At 42.0% G+C, this 19,926-nt stretch overlaps 1 long non-coding RNA gene and 1 pseudogene across 2 annotated transcripts; both read right to left on the bottom strand.

Annotated features, from left to right (window-relative positions):
• Positions 1–7,707: 7,707 nt before the first annotated feature.
• On the bottom strand, positions 7,708–16,476 carry LOC143521120 (uncharacterized; annotated as a pseudogene). Its single transcript, XR_013132653.1, has 5 exons — positions 16,416–16,476; positions 9,691–9,914; positions 9,394–9,541; positions 9,197–9,298; positions 7,708–7,945 (listed from the first exon to the last, which is right to left on the bottom strand). The product of XR_013132653.1 is annotated as an uncharacterized LOC143521120 (transcript).
• A 182-nt stretch (positions 16,477–16,658) lies between these two features.
• LOC143521222 (uncharacterized) lies at positions 16,659–19,346 on the bottom strand. Its single transcript, XR_013132704.1, has 2 exons — positions 18,089–19,346; positions 16,659–17,851 (listed from the first exon to the last, which is right to left on the bottom strand). It is a non-coding gene; the product is annotated as an uncharacterized LOC143521222 (long non-coding RNA).
• Positions 19,347–19,926: the final 580 nt, after the last annotated feature.

Genomic DNA, 19,926 nt, shown 5'->3' with positions numbered 1-19,926 from the left:
ACCGTTTTCACACGCTCTCACGCCACAGTTCCGATATCTCACGCCGAAAAAAAATCTAGTTTATTTACCTCTGATCTATATCTATCAACCACCGGCGATCGCGATATAATACTTAATTTGTGTCCATTTTTCACCGCCCCGGTAACGTTCGCCACCCCCCGATCAACAATTTACACTCGCCACCAAGTCCAGGTTCAAATCTCCCTCCAAGCGATCTTGAAAAGTTGGCAACCCTGGCATGCTCCATCACCGCCGTCTCCGCTCATGTTGCTGTTATTTAGGAAAAGAACGACTAGCGACACCGAACTTGATTTTACACCTCACAGACACATCCTTGATTGCTGATAGGCTGTCACCTGTGAAAATACTATCGGGGGGAGGGGAGGAGAGTTGTGTGTGGAAGTAACGAGTAACGAGAGCTGGACAGAAATGTAGTGGAGTGTTAAGTACTGTATTTGTTATTCAACTGTAGTGAAGTGAAAGTCATAAGTATTTAAAAAAAAATCAACTTAAGTAAAGTACAAATACTCAAGAACTGTACTTAAGTACAGTACTTAAGTAAATGTACTTCGTTACTGCCCACCTCTGCCCACTAATAGTCAGCACCAATCACGGAGTAATGGCGTTCATAAACTCACAAGCCTTTTCTTTATCAAGAGCACGACAGAACAAGATAAATGCCATACTCACACAGCCACACATCACGTACAACACTGCGTCAAAACTTGTGAATCTGACTGATAACATTGAAGTAGCAGAAGATGCGACACCACATGACTGCGCTGACGCCACAGAAAGATACATTCAGCTCAGACCAGAACTGCACAAGGTCAGAATTACTAAACCAGGAGCATGGGAACTCTGTTCAGATGGGAGTTGTTGGAGACAAGGTAATGAACTGAAGGCCTCTTACGCTGTGGTACAAGCATGTGGGGAAGAGTGGGAGGAGGTGGAATCAGGAGTGGTTCCACAACTAGCTTCAGCTTAGCTGGCAGAAATGGTCGCACTCACTAGAGCACTGGAACACGCGTCAGGTCAGATTGTGAACATTTACACAGATTCAGCATACGTGCATGGGGTCATCCACCATGAACTAGTCAGGTGGATGGATAATGGGTACACTAACGCCACAGGACAGCCAATCAAACATTTGAGAGCAGTACATGAGTTGAGTGAAGCTATCATGTTACCCAAAGAAGTGGCTGTGATAAAGGTAAGAGGACATCAGGGTAATGACAGTTTTGTTTCTAGAGGTAATGAAGCTGCTGACAGAGCAGCCAAAGCTGCTGGAGGGTACAACCCACAGAGCTTGTTGTTGCTGGAAACTCATAACATGCCTGAGTTGACAGAGAGCCACCTGGCACAGATCCAAGAACAGGCCACGGTCTATGAGAAGCAATTGTGGATAGACCGGGGAGCCACTGTCACTAAAGGACTCTGGAGGAGTCCAGAAGGGAGGGTAGTTCTGCCCTTAGAGAAGATGAAATTGATACTATGCGAAGCACATGGGCCAACTCACTCCGGAGTGTCGGCCATGGTGACCAAATTAGAATGTTTATGGTGGCATCCATACCTCAGAGACCACGTGAAGCAATACGTGAGCGAATGCGATATCTGTCAGTCATACAATGTGAAGAAACCATACCGGGTGAGAATTGGAGGATACCCAGTGCCCGCGGGGCCATTTGAGGAGATTGTGATCGATTACACAGACATGGGGCCAGACAACAGGGTAAGGGGGTACAGGTACCTGCTGGTCATGGTAGACAGATTCACCAAGTGGGTAGAAGCTATACCCACCAAAAAGGAAGATTCAAAATCAGTCATAAAATGGTTGCAAAATGAGTTGATTCCCAGGTACGGCCTACCAAAAGTGATTAGGAGTGACAATGGGTCCCACTTTGATAACAAACACTTGGCAGAAGTAGAACAAAAGCTGGGCCTAACCCACAAGTTTGGCACTGTCTACCACCCACAGTCACAGGGGTTGGTGGAAAGAGCCAACCAGACCATTAAGACTAAACTGGCCAAAGTGTGCGCAGCAGGAGACATGGACTGGGTTCAGGCGCTACCACTAGTGTTGATGTCCATGAGAGCAACCCCCACAGGAGAATACAATCTCTCACCACACCAGCTCATGACAGGACGACCCATGCCAGGGTGCCCTCGACCAAGGATTGAGGGACCAGCTTTAGAAATCCAGGAACAGGAGATGTCAGAGTACATGAGAGAATTAACCAAGTTGCTTTGTGAAATCAATAAGTCTGTTCAACAGGAAAAAGGAGAAGAAGACCTGGAATCACCCAAGGTGAAGGTGAAGCCAGGGGATTGGGTAAGGATCAAGGTGCACAAGAGGAAGTGGAACGAGCCACGGTGGACAGGCCCGTGGGAGGTCGAAGGTGCCAACGAGCACTCAGTGAAAGTGAGGAAAGACTAAGGTAAGACTTGGTACCACATTTCACACTGTGTTGCAGCAAAAGAACCAACAAGAACCACAGGAGAGATCAAGACACACCTGGAGGAGACAGGAGAAGCCCCAGGGAAGGAGTTGGTGGTAAGTACCGACCCCAGTGTAGCTTTTTACAGAGAATACATCACAGCCGAGGACTGGTGGGAGGAAGGTGAAGGAGACCTGTTGGAGACTGACTGTGAGGCTATAGCACACTGTGTGAGCGCGGACCTGAACCTGGGAGCTGGAGTGGCTCTGCAGATCAGACAAGCGTTTGGCACTACAGGTATAGCCAAGGTGCCCATAGGCAAGTGTGCCAAACCACACAGACACACAAACCACACAGACACACATCATATTCCATTTAGTGACCAAAAGATACTACAGGGAGAAGCCAGAATTAGGAGATCTGATTTCAAGCATACAACACCTGGCCACATTGTTAATATCATTGAACATTAACACTCTAGCCATACCGAAGCTGGGTTGTGGACTAGACGGATTAGACTGAAGGACTGTGAAACCAATCATTAAAACTTTACTTAAACCAACCGGTACCAAGGTGGAGGTGCACCCTCTTCCATCCTAGGATGGAACTGTGGGAAATAAGAGACATGTTGTCGGGACGTGTGGGACGTCCAGATGAGGCTCAGTACCAACAATATGTTAGAGTAGGGAGATTAACTTTGAGAACATGGACTTGGCTATGGGGGGGAACATTTCTAGCCGCGGTGATAATAGGAGCGGTGGTAATATTTAGTGTAGGAAATCAGAAACAACCCAATAACGTGAACGTAACTTTGTGTCGGTGGGACGACAATCACACTGTCTGCAAAAAGGTGAGGCCCGTTGAGATCCACAGCCCTAACCCGCTAGTAAACGCGACCAAACCAGAGAAAATAGACTTTAAAGTAAGAAAACCAAGAGAAGCTGGAACCAGGCCAGTAGGACAGTCCAAGGACCGGTGTGTACGGACATACGGAGGTGTGGAATTGAGTTATAGAGATGGTACAGCCTCGAGCTGGACTTTTGACTTATGTGAGGTAGTGGACTGCGGGGGAGCCAATGCCTCATACAGAGGATGTGATTTGTACATATGTTGGACCAATCAAGTTAATGCGGGCTGTCAAGGAAGGGGGAGTTTCTATAGTGCAGACTGGTGTCCTGGTTGGGGGTCAGTGATAAAGTACTCGGGGAGATGGAAACCGACATTAGGAGATAAGAAGGGTAACCTGTCCACGACCTCCTTGAGCAAATGGTGGGTCGATGTGTCGTTTCAGCGAGATTATCACGTGTCCCAAAATCCAGTAACTTTTTCTGTCAAATGGAATGGGCAGATATGGGGTAATAACAGACCGTTGTACTTCACCCTGGGGGTGGAGCAATCAGGACGTGACATATGGGGAATAATTAAACTCAGCTATTTAGCCAAACCCAAGCCGCTCAGTCCAGCAAAACCTGAGGCAGAAATAGAGAAGATGGAGGATTCAGCAGACAAGTTCACTCTAACCACAGATTTCACTAAATTATCGTCCCAGCAGTTAATAGAATTAGCAACCGGTTACAGCGGCTCGAATTTGTGGTTGTCATGGCTAGAACAAAACAGTAGAGAAAATGGGTTAGAAGGTTGTGTGGCCTGTGCAGCGGCCCGACCCGCGTTAATGACCTCACCACCCCCACTGAATCCTGAAACAGATCCAGTAGGATATCAGTGTATGTTGAATTTAACTAAGGTGAGAAGTATTACGACCTCAAATTGTTCCAGCCTGGACAGTATTTTTCCGTATGTCAAAAATTTGGAAGGAGGTAACGCTCCTTTCGTGCCAGTGAAACTTACAGGGCAATACCAATGTTTTAACTTGACCGAGAAAGACACAATCATAAGTGTGGGAGAAATAGAGCCTGACTGGTGTAACGCCACAACGAAGGTCCCGGGGATAGGGAGAGTAGCCCGGGCAGGGATCTGGTGGTCCTGCGGAGGACACACTCTGTTGGCATTAATACCAGGAAAAGCTAAAGGAATCTGTGCTATGGTTAGACTAATCACACCAATAACAATGATAGGGCTGAGGGAAATCACACCGCAGCCTGCTAAAGCCCAAGGGAGAAAGAAGCGTGATGCCTTTGATTTGTCCATAGGGTCACCAACATACATTGACTCCATAGGAGTGCCTCGGGGGGTTCCCAATGAATACAAGCTAGTTGATCAAATAGCTACGGGCTTTGAGAACATTCCAATTATATCAGCCTTGTTTCCAGTAACACCGAACAAGAATGTAGATAGGATCAACTTTGTCCATTACAATGTACTGAGATTAACCAACCTAACGAGAGACGCAATAGAGGGGCTGAGCGAACAACTGAGAGCTACCTCACTGATGGCCGCACAAAACAGAATGGCTCTAGATATGCTCCTGGCGGAAAAAGGGGGTGTATGTTTTATGTTTGGCGACAACTGTTGTACCTTCATTCCCAATAACACCGCACCGGACGGGTCGGTGACCAGAGCTCTGGACGGACTGAAGGCGTTATCTAAGGAGATGCAGGAGGCCTCAGGTATCAGTAACCCCATGGAGGAGTGGTTCACGAAGGTGTTTGGGAAATGGAAGGCACTAATTATGTCCTTGTTTATGTCAGTAGCAGTGTTTATTGCAATTGTTGTTATTTGTGGATGTTGTTGTATACCATGTATCAGATCTCTCACCCAAAGGTTGATCACAGCTGCGATTGAGAAGGGGGACGCAAAGAACCCACCACCATACACTATGCCACTGATGGCGGAGGATGATGATGACATATCATCTGAAGAAGACGATTCTGTGTGAAAAACTTGTTGTTTTTGATTAATTATGCTTGCTTTGTAGGTATTGGCAGCGTCTGCGACTGATGAAGAATGAAGACGCACCACACATTAGAGCACAACCAACAGCACATGAAAGCTGATTCACTAGTTTAAAAGTAATATGCATGACACATGGGCACATTAATAGAACGGGTCGAGGTGATCTCCCACCAGGCGGGACCTGGGTCTCGGGGACAACGTCAAGTCACGAGACTGTGGGAGATGAAGGGGGGCATCTCCGAATAGTCTGAAAGGTCTCGGCCCACGACTGGGGAGTGATCCAGAACCCACCAATCACATAAAAGAACACATAGACGTTGTACTAACTGACATAGTCACACTATGAATGTATACACATTTAGGGATTTTTATGATTGTCTTTCTTTTAATAAGTGCACTGGGCTAGATAGATTTTTGTATTAGACTAGAGTTAGACCAATGTTTTGGTCTAAAAGGGGGAATGTTGGAAAAAAGAAAATTTAAGGCTAATAACTTATTGTGTCAATTTAGTGTTTTTCAGGAAGACTGTGGGAAAGCAGGAGTAAGGAGGCCTCAGTGGCCTTGAGGAGAACAGAAGGGGCCTATTCAGTGCAGGATGTGTAGCAAGCAGTTTTTAGATAACCAGGCACACAGACTGGGAGAAGAGGAGCAGGTGAATTTCCATGGAGAGCAGCCAGGATTGGGGAGTTATCGAAACTTAACAAATCGAAACTTATGGACAGAGAGTATGAAAGAAAGGACATCGCCCAGCACGAGAGGCTTTTCGCTTGGACACTGCTGAGATCCACTTGGGTTAGGTAGATTCCTAGGCAAACTAGCACCAGTGCACTGAAGAGTTTGTACCACGTATACTTCTATTATATTGCATTCATTAATATTCTATATAAATCATTTTAAAAGAACTTTTGTTGTCAAGACTTTGCTTGGACCACTCAGTCAAAAACCAGTCGGTTCATTGGGGCGGTGTTGGGGCCCGTCTGGGTCCAGAGAAGAAAATTCCCAACAAGTGAAGTTACTCTTTGGTTGATTAATTAGCTAGTGTTTCAGTGACAGGTGATAAAACCAGCAGCTTGTACATGTATGACCACTATTTATACAGGATGCAACAATCAACAGGTCTATATATAATCTCAACACAATTTAGTAACAATTTTTTTAAATTTAATTATGTATGATGCTTAGGATTGTCATTACCATCATAACATTTAAAATATTTTTTTTAGGCCAGTGGTGTGATGACCAGACCAGTGGTGCAATGTAGATTGGTGATTACTGCAGTAACTGGTGGAGTGGGGATGAGAAAAACAGATCCTCCATACCTACTGAAGTTTAAGTAACACTGGGTGGGCAGGACATTTGTAGGAGTTAAAGACAGACCAAGCACATTCATGGTAACAATGAACGTATTTGGTGGGGGTATATTTCCAGGTGTTACATGGCTTTGCAGGCTTTTCTTAGCCATTTTCATCTGGCTTTTACTTCCAAAATGCCCAGTTTTGGACAGTGTGTGTGTTTTTCCTCTCAGCCTGGATGTGCTTTGCTGCGATTTTCAACCTCAGCCTGATGTATCTGTTAGTTATTTTTTGTTTAACATCATGGCATGAGGGAAGCCGTCTAAGAGCCTAGCCTCTATCTCCATTAAATGTTTTGCATTAGGGAGTGCCATAAGTGAGGCACTGGTCCTAGTTCGAAACAATTGCTCGATTTTCCAAACTAGATCAAAAGCCTCCTGTGATGGCCGACAAAGTGCACCTGACTTGAATTCCTTCAATTTTAGTAAAATACTGTGCTCCTCTTCAGGGCTCTCGTTACTGTGCTTAATTGCAATTTGACATTCATTACAAATTTTGGAATATTTGATTACTTGATTCACAATGTAGCCTGTCAGATGATAGAGAGCACACACTGCAAAAACAGCACTACTTGAAATAAGCTAAATATTCCTAAATATGACAATTTATTCTTGTTTTGAGAAAAAAAATCTGCCAATGGGGTAAGCAAAAGTTGCTTGTCTAGAATTCTTAAAACTAGCAAATGAATCTAACTTGTGTGTTTTTAAATTAAAGAAAATTGTGCTTCTTACAAGCAAAAATTGCTTTTCTTAAGAAATATTTTTTTAAATGAGTGTGACAAAATCTTGATTAAGCTGATTTCAAGATTTTCTATGCTTAATTTAAGAAAATGTGACTCATAAGAGTTTTGTAGAAAATCTTTCCTGAAATAAATTATGCTTTCTTGATGTCTTGCTGATTTAAAGAATTATTTGCTTACTTTAGGATTTTACACCTTAATTTAAATTATTCATGTAACAAAAAAAGCTTACTACAGGACAAATTTTCTTAAAACTAATCGTTTCTTTCAAGACAAACAAGACAATTTGTTTTATTTTAAAATCAAGGCACTAGAAGCATTCTTAATTTTTGCATTTTTATTAACACAGCAATAGGTCAGCAATTGGAAATGTACTTTGGGTATGTGAAGTGTAGGGCATAGTAATATGCCATGAGGTAGAGCAGTCCCTCATAAAGATACTTTCGGTCAAAGGTGGTCACTGGTGTGGTTCCAACAGCAATCATGCAGTTGCCTTCAGAGACGAGCAGAACTGGGCAAGCCAGGGGTCGCCGACGAAGGTAGCCTTCATGGTCTTCTGAAGTCTACATGCCAGAAAAGAATGAGGATGATTTGAGCAGAACCTCAAGAAACACACACCCAACTAAAACACCTAATAGTCAAATGATAATAGTAAAAACTGTAACTATATATTAAGCAGATTGTGTGAATGTACATTACAAGTACCAGACGTACTACAGCAATTTTAAATAAAAAGGTACAGAAACAAGCCCTTAATGATATGGGGGAAAATATACTTGTGATTTTTCTGCATATTATGTGATTGTGATTTAATTGTAACGTATTGACCAGACAGAGAGGGATCCAACTGCGGAAGTACACCGCTTTTATTCAAATGAGTTACGTTTTCAAGTAACGGCACGAGTATCACTAGCGCTAGGCGCAGTAATAACAGCAGCGTTTCCGTGGGATGGTCAGGACGGTCCAGGGTCATAACGGGGGGGCAGAATCCGGGAGGTACAGGAGGGCTAGGCAGGAGGCGAGGTCTGGGGAGAAAGCAAGGGTCAAAGCACAGGAGATCGAACAGGCAATGGAAACGCTTGGTATGCTGCATGGGAACGGCAATACTTCGCGACGAGGAAGTGGTGGGAAGGTGTATATATGTGACTGAAAAGGGGGCGTGGTAATTAGTAGCAGGTGTAGCTGGGAGGGACATATCAGACGGCATTCCTTACATTTATCTTATAAATTAAAGCTTCCATTCAGTGTCCATGCAGATATATTTTTTCAATACGAGACAGAGGATTATCACAACATCTAAATAGGAACTGCCCTATATTGTAATGCAAAGGCATAAGGTTGATATATGAATGGTTATTTAGAAACTGCAGGATGCAACCAGTGGCCAAAACACTAAAGATTCCTCTACAACAAGTTTATACTTTGTGTTTGCAATAAAAACTAAAATGCCTGGTTATATAGCTGGTTTACACCACAGCTGATTTCTCGATCACACATACAGATGATCACACAAGTGTCCAGCTGGAAAGCAGACAGAAAACCTGGGTGTTTAAACTCTTCCTGGGACATGAAGGTGCTAAGAACTTCACGTACATCACAAAGACACAGCTGAATCTACCATCATTGGAGGACTTGGAGCCACATTACAGCCTAAAATTGACTCATTATTCTTTGTAGGTTTTATTAACCTCAGGATATCATAGACCTGAACCTTAAGAATATTTAGAGCATCTCCACTCAGTAAATTTCATAAAGTGAAAGCATGATTAAGTGCAAAGTAAACAATAATTGCACATATAATATTGCATTCTCACCTTTAGGACATAGAAAAAAGTCTCACAGATGCTCAGCTTCTTAGGTGGTAGTGTGCTGGAAGAGCAGTGGAAGGGCTCTGAACACAGCTGTTGCATCTCCCACTGGTTTGACAAAAGACAAATAAAACGATCAATCACAGCGAATAATGCAATATACAAAACATAAACTTAGACAAATCAAGGTACTGTAGAATGACCTCCATCCAAAGTTTTTGAAGGCTTCATTACTTTCTTCATGACACCATAGAACTGCACCTTCGAGTAGAAGCTTTCCCATATATCCTTCATCTCAGATATGTATCTGGAATTGGATGGTTGAATAATCCTCTGCAGCTCATCCAGGACCTGAAAAATACAGACAGAAAATACTCTATATCTGGTCTTGACAATAACCACTTAAACATGAGGGCTATAGTATTTAAAGAATTGGAAAATTATATAAAAATTTCCCTAAAGGAATGCTGGGATGGCTAAAAGAAGTGAGTACTGCTTACATGGTCCAGTTCTCTGAAACAAGGGTATGCCTCTAGAACCCTCACTGGTCTGTCTTGCTCCTTTATTGCATCAGAGTTAATGAACTGTCTTCTACTCTCGTACTCCAGGTTAAGCAGTTGGGTTACAGCAGCTTTGTTTGGTTTCTTAGTCTTGTATATTTCTTGGAGAGTCTTGTAGTGTCTTGCCTGGGTTTTCGGACTGTCAAAGAAGTCAGCTGAACCAGCTAAGCACAGAGCAGATGTGTACAATTCATTTGCAGTGTCTATAAATAATATTCACCCCTTGGATGTTTTACCCATTTATTACTTTTCTAAATCAATCATGGTCAACAAAATTTGGCTTTTTGAGAAAGAAAAAGGTACAAAAAACCCTTTGTAAAGTGAAAACTAAATCCTACAAACCGATTAAATTAAAATATGTGATTGCATAATGTTCACAACCTTTAAAGTGGCTGACCAAATAACATGCATTACTACAGGGTAGAGTTGGACAGAAAGATTAAATACAGATATAGACAGTGTATTTACACAGGGCTAATTTCACATAAAATTGCATAAGCACTTTAGGTCTCTAGAGATGCAAGAATGTATAGCAAAAATATCAGTAAATTGTTGTAAAATTTAAAATGTGTGCATTTGATAAATTTGTAGGCCAAAGAAAACCACCAACAGCCCTTCTACTGGGTATCTGGTAAGTGTGTGTTGGTAAAATTAATTTTAACTGCATAAAAGAAACTGGTGTGTCCTCAGTTTCAGTAAGCAATAAAGCAGAACTTACTTCTTCACATTTGTGCACTGCAAGCCATAGAGCTCGACGCCTCAGGAAATGTTCAGGACCAGGAAAGAGATCTTTGATGTCATCTTGGGACAGTGAAGACAGCAGGTCTTCTCCAACATTTGCTTCTGCAATAGAAGTTTCCAATTATCACTAGATTACATAATCCATAATTCGTGTTATAAATAGGTACAACATTGATGCATATCATTATCATTTTAAATTGTCTGGACACTGTTACGAACAATAGGCCCTTTTCACACTTCCGCATTTTTTCTTCCGGAAGCTCTCGTTGCAGGGTAAAGTTACTTCCGTTACACATTAAACAATGGCAGAATCCAATAACAAGAGCTTTTGCAGTGCACCAGGGTGCTCGATCTCGAAGCAAAAACAGTCGTATCTCAGTTTCTATGGTTTTCCGGCTGACGACGAGCAGAAAAGAAAATGGGTTTGTGCAATTAGGAGGGATGAAGGGGAAAACTTTGTGATACGGAGCATCTTTGTGTGTAGCCACAGCATTTCACTGCTGCAGACTACATAGCAGGAAGCTCGCGGCTAAAAGTTGGTGCTGTTCCCTGTTACTGTTCCCAGCCGGTTTCAGTGGAACAGTTGCTGTCCGCGTTTGAAAGATCAAGCTCTCGGCTGGGAGTACACGTACGTCCGCTAGCATCTATCTGTTACCCGCTAGCATCTAGCCCCGGTTCGCTAGCTTGTAGCCCCGGTTCGCTAGCTTCTAGCTCCAGTTCGCTAGCTTCTAGCCCCGGTTCGCTAGCTTCAAGCCCCGGTCCGATAGCATCTAGCCCCGGTTCGCTAGCCTCTAGCCCCGGTTCGCTAGCTTCTAGCCGCGGTTCGCTAGCTTCTAGCCGTGATCCGATAGCTTCTAGCCGTGATCCGATAGCTTCTAGCCCCGGTTCGCTAGCTTCTAGCCCCGGTCCGATAGCATCTAGCCCCGGTTCGCTAGCTTCTAGCCCCGGTCCGATAGCATCTAGCCCCGGTTCGCTAGCTTCTAGCCCCGGTTTGCTAGCTTCTAGCCCCGGTCCGATAGCATCTAGCCCCGGTTCGCTAGCTTCTAGCCCCGGTTCGCTAGCTTCTAGCCGTGATCCGATCGCTTCTAGCCGTGATCCGATCGCTTCTAGCCGTGATCCGATCGCTTCTAGCCCCGGTTCGCTAGCTTCTAGCCCTGGTTCGCTAGCATCTAGCCGTGATCCGATAGCTTCTAGCCGTGATCCGATAGCTTCTAGCCGTGATCCGATAGCTTCTAGCCCCGATCCGATAGCTTCTAGCCCCGATCCGATAGCTTCTAGCCGTGATCCGATAGCATCTAGCTAGAAAAGAGCAAGCTCTCGGCTGGCAGTACACCACGAACATCTACTAGTCGAGAGTTTGCTCTTTCAAATGCGGACAGCAACTGTTCCACTGAAACGGCTCTGAAACTAGTTGTGATCCGCTAGCATCCAGCTCTGCTCGGTAGCATCCAGTTCTGACCATCACTTTTCTGTCGACTATATTGGACACTGAATAAACAATACTCTCACGAGGAGCGATTTGAATTTCAAACATGTTTGATATTCTTGCGACGCTGCGATTTCTGATCGGGAGTTGGTCTGAGGTGTGAATCGCTCCTCGTTTACCTGTGTAAACTACACGATGCACGACACGCGGTTGAGCCGAAACTCAGCCCGATCGCAAAAATAGTCGCACGAGTGAAAAATCGGCTGAAAATGGGCCAAAAATCGCAGTGTACGCCCAGCTTAACCTAGCTAGATATTGTTAACTAAAGCTGTCAGTATCATTTGTAATATTATAATATATATCATAATAATATAGACTGTTTTACCACTCCGTAGGATGACTAATGGAACCAGCTATACCTTAAATCAGGGGTGCCCACAGTTTTCAGCTTGCGAGCTACTTATAAGATGACCCAGTCAGAAAGATCTACCGGGGTGGCGGCGAACGTAATTTGTTGAGCGAGGGGGGGGGGGGGTGACGCGATCTACGCACATTCCTTCGCGATCGACCGACACTTCCTTCGACGTAATGAGCACCCCTGCCTTAAATAATAGTTAGTTACCTAGCTAGTGCTAGCTGGTGTTAGCTTACCCTGGTATAAGTGAATAAATTATTCTACAAACAATTTGTAGCCTCTATTTAACTTGGAACCGTTCGTTGTTGAATGTTCTCCAACGATACTGGAAACGTATTTAAAATTCAGTCTCGGCAGCGACGACAGGGATGAAGTAAACACACGCTCCATGCTGAGGTGAATTGACAACAACTATCTTCTGCGAGTACCGGAACTTGTTTTACCCGGCGGTGACGTATTTCTGTTTTGTTGTGAAAAGGGCCTATATGCTCTCAGAGAACGCAGCTGACGTCACGCCTGAAAGACCGCCAACGAACCCTAGCCGAGTGGAAGCGGACGTGTGCGTGTATTGATGGGACTCCTTTAAAGCCATTTTTTAAAGTGCATTTTTCCTTTAAAATTGTTTAATTCAACCAAGTCTCACATAAAAAACAAGGTTATTTCTCAATTATTTGTCTATATGCTACTACTGCTTAATTTCTGTATGTTTTTTTATGAGTTATGAGAGTTATGAGTCTCTCTCTCGCTCACTCTCTATGTGTGTGAAAATACGGAAAGTTTTTGTTTTTATAATCTAATAACAGTCTCACACTATGACTGACTCCCTGTTCTGATGCGAAGGTGAATGTGCAGATTAATATATAAAACGACTCCGATAGCCGCGTATCGATTAATTTAATTAATTTCACTGAGCTGTTCAAGAACCGGATCTTTTGGAAACGACTCATCACTATTATGTACTGGAAAAGGTTTTTCGGGCATAAAGCACGTTATACAACAGCCGTACACATTAACATTCCCTAAAATTAACAGCCTCCAAACATTACCTTTCAGACCTGCTCTAAATAGAATTTCAACTAGATACACAACCGCTTAGCGCCATTAGATCACGACAGATATTGGATAGTCCTGCCCTGTCCGGGACCATGCTAATATGGCCAAACCTGATGGAAACTTTTAAAGTCGAATTTTGAAAATTCCACAATCCCTGATAGCAGACGACTCTGATCCAGATCTGGTTTTTCTCCGGCAAATCCGCATTACAGTCACCTCCGTTTTTCGAATTTGGCCCGGATGCAATACAGTATTGTCTTATAATAGCCGAGTCTGGTACGGATCTGTCTGCACAACGGCAAATCGGATCCGGTCCGCATATTTGGGCCAGAAGTGGCCCTAACACTGCTACATATGCGGAGAAAAAAATCTGTGACGAATCACAGCCAAATCACACAAATGTTTCCCTTCGCTCAAAAATATAGAGAAAAATATATAAATTAATAAATAAATAAATCAAGTTATAAAGCCTTTTTCTGTGGGCCTTTTTTGCTAAAAAAATATACATAACAATAGATGTTACAGTAATTATGTGCAATTGAGTTATTTTTATTACAAACATATACAGCGATCAAATAGTTCCGGTCACAGTGCATTAATATTTTAGCTGCACAAGTTTAGGCGCCAATTTTACTGGAAGGACAATCTGAGGGGAAACGTGAAGGAGCAGCTCCTGTCCAGGTAAGCTGTATTTTTAAATTATAATTAAGGATTGTGATTTTTTAAAAGAAACAACACATAATCTGTGTAGCTAACTGCACCTTTTTCATTGGGAAATTCATAGATAGCGATCTAGGTTAAATGTCCGAGCTAAAAGTTGGCGTCAGTGTTCGCTAGCTAGCTTAGCAGTAGCAAATAACAGCAGGCAAGGGAAAAGCACGGGCACACAAACACTTATTTAGCGGAGTACTGTGTGTTTTATTGTTTAATTAAATTATTTATCCAACTTAAGTAATTCATCAATCTTCCGCTTGATTCAATTTATTGATTTGAGTATTCGTTTGATTCAGTTCATTCGACCCCAGGTGAAATAACGTGTAGTTCATATCTGAGGGAGAAGTGAGGTGTATAGTCACAGAAAAGAAGCGCGCCGTGCTCCGTTCCACCTTAAATAGTGCATCGTTTAGATGCCCGTAACCCTGCGTGCACACCGCAAGCGATAAAATCGCTATGCGCTGCCAAACCAACCGGCAGCAAGTCTCTTTTTCGGCGTATCCAACACCACGCCATTGAAAATGAATGACTTCCGGCCGCTGTGTCGCTCTCGTCGCTTGCCGTGTGCACGCAGGGTTACTATGCTGCTTCGCACCGGGAATACATTACGTAGGCGGTAGGATGGAAAGTTTTAATTTATCGAAATCTTGTCTGCTATAAGTACACAACTGTATTGGAAATGTATTACTTCAAGTGCAAATGGTGTTAATACAGAGCCGATTAATGGAGAGCCTGGGGTACTAACAAACATTCACTGATTCTACCATAGTCATTCATACCAGTTTGTTAATAGCATCTGTAGTTAAATACTAATAATAAAGGCCAGTAAAATACTGAATTAGATTTTCCATCACTGAAATTCCTGTATTTTAGGTGTTTTAGTATTTACTAAAGTGGTGAGTTGTGTATTCAAATTATTTTACCTGTTTAAATTAAATGTTAATTGCTTATTAACAGTTAATATATCCATTAAGAAGCAGACATTAACATAAAGTGTTAGCAAAACAATCTATGGCATCGAATTTATACTTTAGAAAGTTAGGGAATAAACGTTTTCTTTTCCATTTAACAGGGGCTGTACGGAAGAACCAGCTGACTCAGAATGCAACCAGCAATGACATTGAGAAGCTGGCTATTCGATGGTTTGGCTCAGCATCAGACCGAGATGGTGGTTGCAAGGCACGCGCAGTTGCTGCCAGTCAAGCCCAGTCAAATGAAGTAATCTAAGCTGATACAAGTAACTCAACATACAGTGTTGTTATTAAAAGTAAATGTATCTGTAAAATGTTAGCTTTATGGTGATAAAGGGTAAAAATTGTTCAGATGATGTAATTTAATTGAATTAATTAATAATTGATTTTCATGATGCACATCATTACTTTTTATATGTAGACATGGTCAGTACAGAGCTTTTGATATGTTCTGACATTCTGTGTTATATGTTCATTTGTCTCTGTTATGAAGTTATACACACCTGGTCAAAGTAGATGTTTATCGCTTTTGTACATTTATACAAACTGAATTAACTGAATTCTGAACTATTGAATTAACTGTCCTGAAAAAGTAAAACAAAATGTGGAGTTTAGTTATGCCACATTAAATGATATTTGTGTAATTTAACATATTGGGGGGTGTGTGAATAAAGTTTAATAACATTTAAATGAAATCTTGTCTTTTTATATTCATTTGTCTAAGTCAGAATGTGTATGTTAAGTGTATTTTGAGTGGTTGTAGGAAGGTAACAAAACCAATACATCTTAAAATGTAACCTTTATTAGAAAACGTTTACAAGCAAGTATACAGACCTTGAACCAAATCTGTGATCATGTATGTGTTACAGAGTATGTGGGGTGGAGCTGGGCCAGTGTCGTTCTAATAACTATAATTGAGTCTGTGCCATATTTGGGCCAGACATGAAAATGAGTCACAGATCTGAGCCACATTTGGGCCAAATGTAAATTAAATTCACCAGAGCTGTGCCAGTTCTGGCCCAAATTCAGACCAGAGGTGCAAAACGTATCTGTGCCGGTTTGGGCCCGTTGTGCAAAAATAAGCCGGGCCAAATCAGTTTGCCAGATTCGTTACAGATGTTGTGATTGGTCTGGGCCAGATTAGGACCAGAGTGAATTTGCTATCAGGGATTTTAATTGCCATTAAATCATGCCGTTTTGCACACTACTGTTGAAAGAATTCACAGAGACTGAAACTGAGAACGGCACACGAATGCTTTAATAACTCCCTGCATCAAGATGTCCCAGATAGCAAAATTATTCTGGCCCAGATCTGGCCCACATTGCCCATTTTCATCTGGCCCACTTGCCGCACTGATGGAAGGCCCTTGGGCGGACCGCTCCCGGTTGCCAGATTTGGGCCACATAAGGGCCAGACTAGGGCCACATGTCAGCCACAAGAGAAGCACGCATTTGGGCCAAATGTGGGCCAGATGTGGGCCGCAAGCTGACTACAAGATGCGGGCCATATCTGGAACAGATCTGCACCAGACTCATTTCAGACAATAAAACTATTCTAGAAGCACAAAATGAATGCAAACACTGGAAATAGTGCAAAAGAATTTAATTTATTTAACACTCAAAACAACCTCCTCCTCCTTCCATTTCACTGTCCAGTACAAAAACATTGGATTGATTCACATAACAGTATTTGACAGCATTCAAAACTTCTCTCCTGTTTGTTCTGTTCATTATATACAAAAAAGGAGATTGTTTAGTAAAGCAAGTGTTATAGAAGCTTCCCAGATAGCAAAATTATTCTGGCCCAGATCTGGCCCACATTGCCCATTTTCATCTGGCCCACTTGCCGCACTGATGGAAGGCCCTTGGGCGGACCGCTCCCGGTTGCCAGATTTGGGCCACATAAGGGCCAGACTAGGGCCACATGTCAGCCACAAGAGAAGCACGCATTTGGGCCAAATGTGGGCCAGATGTGGGCCGCAAGCTGACTACAAGATGCGGGCCATATCTGGAACAGATCTGCACCAGACTCATTTCAGACAATAAAACTATTCTAGAAGCACAAAATGAATGCAAACACTGGAAATAGTGCAAAAGAATTTAATTTATTTAACACTCAAAACAACCTCCTCCTCCTTCCATTTCACTGTCCAGTACAAAAACATTGGATTGATTCACATAACAGTATTTGACAGCATTCAAAACTTCTCTCCTGTTTGTTCTGTTCATTATATACAAAAAAGGAGATTGTTTAGTAAAGCAAGTGTTATAGAAGCTTATCACCATTTCTAATCAAATTGGAAACATGATACTCAAAAATGCACTACTGAGCTCAAAATGTATATTTAAATCTACTTATTTAAATTAGCTGTTGCCTTTTATCCTTTTTAAAATGAAAAATGCTAACCATGCAAGATTAACCTATTCACACTCATGCTGAAGTTACACACTTCCTTTATTACAGCTGACACAAACATTTAATGTGAGAAATGAAATTATAGAATGCAAGTCAATAACCATTCTAAATAAAATTCTAAGTGTTTTAAAATATTACTGGTGTGATGGCTTAGATAAACATTTTTATGGCAAAGTTGCATTTTCAAACAAATGCTCACATTAAAAAGCAGAAAGCATACCAATTACTACATTAGATGTACGTTATGAAGCCCCATCTTTCCGTTTATGCCCCTCCAGCCAGAGTTGATCATTGTACATCTTGTGACTCTCCAGACAGACAGTGTCTTTCACATCCAAACCTTCCTGAAGTCCTAATGTAGTGATCTATAAATAAAAACAGAGTTAGATAAATAATAAGAAGAAAATCAAGCACAAGTAAATGACATGTTAACAACTGCTGGCAAAAATAAAGGAATCATTACACAAGGCTTTTCAACATTTTGGCTTTGTGAAGACATGACATTAAGCATCAGGATAGAAAACAATAACAAAAACCTTAAAAATTTAAAATATAAACCAAAAAATATGAGAATTACTACATAGAGAATAATTTGTGTTTACCATGTTATTTCTTCAAGAAACTGCAGAGTTGAGGTCCATCAATGGAAGTAGTCCCTCATCGAGGATTTGACCAGGGAAAGGAGAACAGGGAACATAATGTTGATGATAGCTCAACACACATTTGACCAGGGAAAGGAGAACAGGGAACATAATGTTGATGATAGCTCAACACACATTTGACCAGGGAAAGGAGAACAGGGAACATAATGTTGATGATGGCTCAACACACATTTGACCAGGGAAAGGAGAACAGGGAACATAATGTTGATGATGGCTCAACACACATTTGACCAGGGAAAGGAGAACAGGGAACATAATGTTGATGATAGCTCAACACAGATTTGACCAGGGAAAGGAGAACAGGGAACATAATGTTGATGATAGCTCAACACACATTTGACCAGGGAAAGGAGAACAGGGAACATAATGTTGATGATAGCTCAACACACATTTGATCAGGGAAAGGAGAACAGGGAACATAATGTTGATGATAGCTCAACACACATTTGAACAGGGAACATAATGTTGATGATAGCTCAACACACATTTGACCAGGGAAAGGAGAACAGGGAACATAATGTTGATGATAGCTCAACACACATTTGACCAGGGAAAGGAGAACAGGGAACATAATGTTGATGATAGCTCAACACACATTTGCAGACTAGTATTTTCTTTTAACATTTAAGCAACTGGTCATAAATTAAAAGAAAACAATTTAAAATCAAATATCAAATTAAAAGAGATGACACTGTGTTTGGTAATAGCAGAATAAGCTTGCTGGCATAATAATACAGCTTAGCTAGAACATTTATATTCATTATATGAATTAGCTACATTAGTTGCTAAACCCCTTTGTGTCCTTTTGTTCTCACCCCCAGCAGCTCTTCCCTCTTGTAAATAAAACTTGTCCTTAAAGTGGCCACGATAACAGACTCCATGTCCATAGGACACGCTAAGTTATCACTAAACCAGCGATAAAAACAAACAAAGAGAGAAAAAGTAAAGAAAAGGGGCTAAAAACAGTACACAAAGGCTACTGGAGTAGGCTACCGCACGGCACAGGAAGAGAAAGTTAGCTAGCTAGCTAGCCGTTAGCAAGGTAGTCTACGCTAGAGAACATAAAAATAATGACGCATAGAAAATGCATACAGACAAATTTAGCGAACGTAGCACTATTTTAAAGTACAGTTAACCAATTGTAAAACTTAGCAAGCCTCCTTGTCAATGTTCTTTTGGGCATGGAGAGAAACTTAAGTCTTACCTTGTGCATGCACAAAACGTGTGTGTCGCCATTTTCCGTGTGGGCGGAAGTGCAGGTAGAGTGTTGGGGGATTGTCCTCTAGACGTTCAGCACGAACTTCAGCCAATCGACTCTCACCGCAGCATGTGCTGCCTTAATGTTTTGTCACGAGTACAGCAAATAAAACTAAAAGGTAAAGTCTGTGAACAAACTAAATTAAATTTAATTAAGTTGGCTTGACAAAGCATATGTGGTACCTTTAATTACTATAGTCTTTTTAAATCAAATATATTTGTATAGCGCTTTTCAAAACACATGTTGTCACAAAGCACTTTACAGGATTTACAAGTTTTAACAAACTTTTTTTTTTAGTTTTTTTATAATGTATTACGGCCCAGATCAGTACTGAGGCATGTGGGCCAAATAACAGTTTGTAACATGTGGGCCACTTTTGGCTCACATGCAGTTTGCCAGTGCCAGTGAGCCGGTCATGCCACACTGTTGCCAGAAGTGGCCCACATCTGTTTTGGAACTTGTGGGCCTTATGATTTTTTTTGTATGTGGGCCACTTTTGGCTCATATGTAGGTAACACTG

Source organism: Brachyhypopomus gauderio, chromosome 8 (assembly GCF_052324685.1).
Source record: "Brachyhypopomus gauderio isolate BG-103 chromosome 8, BGAUD_0.2, whole genome shotgun sequence".
NCBI classification, from domain to species: Eukaryota; Metazoa; Chordata; class Actinopteri; order Gymnotiformes; family Hypopomidae; genus Brachyhypopomus; species Brachyhypopomus gauderio.
This window is presented reverse-complemented; position numbering and strand designations above follow the sequence as displayed.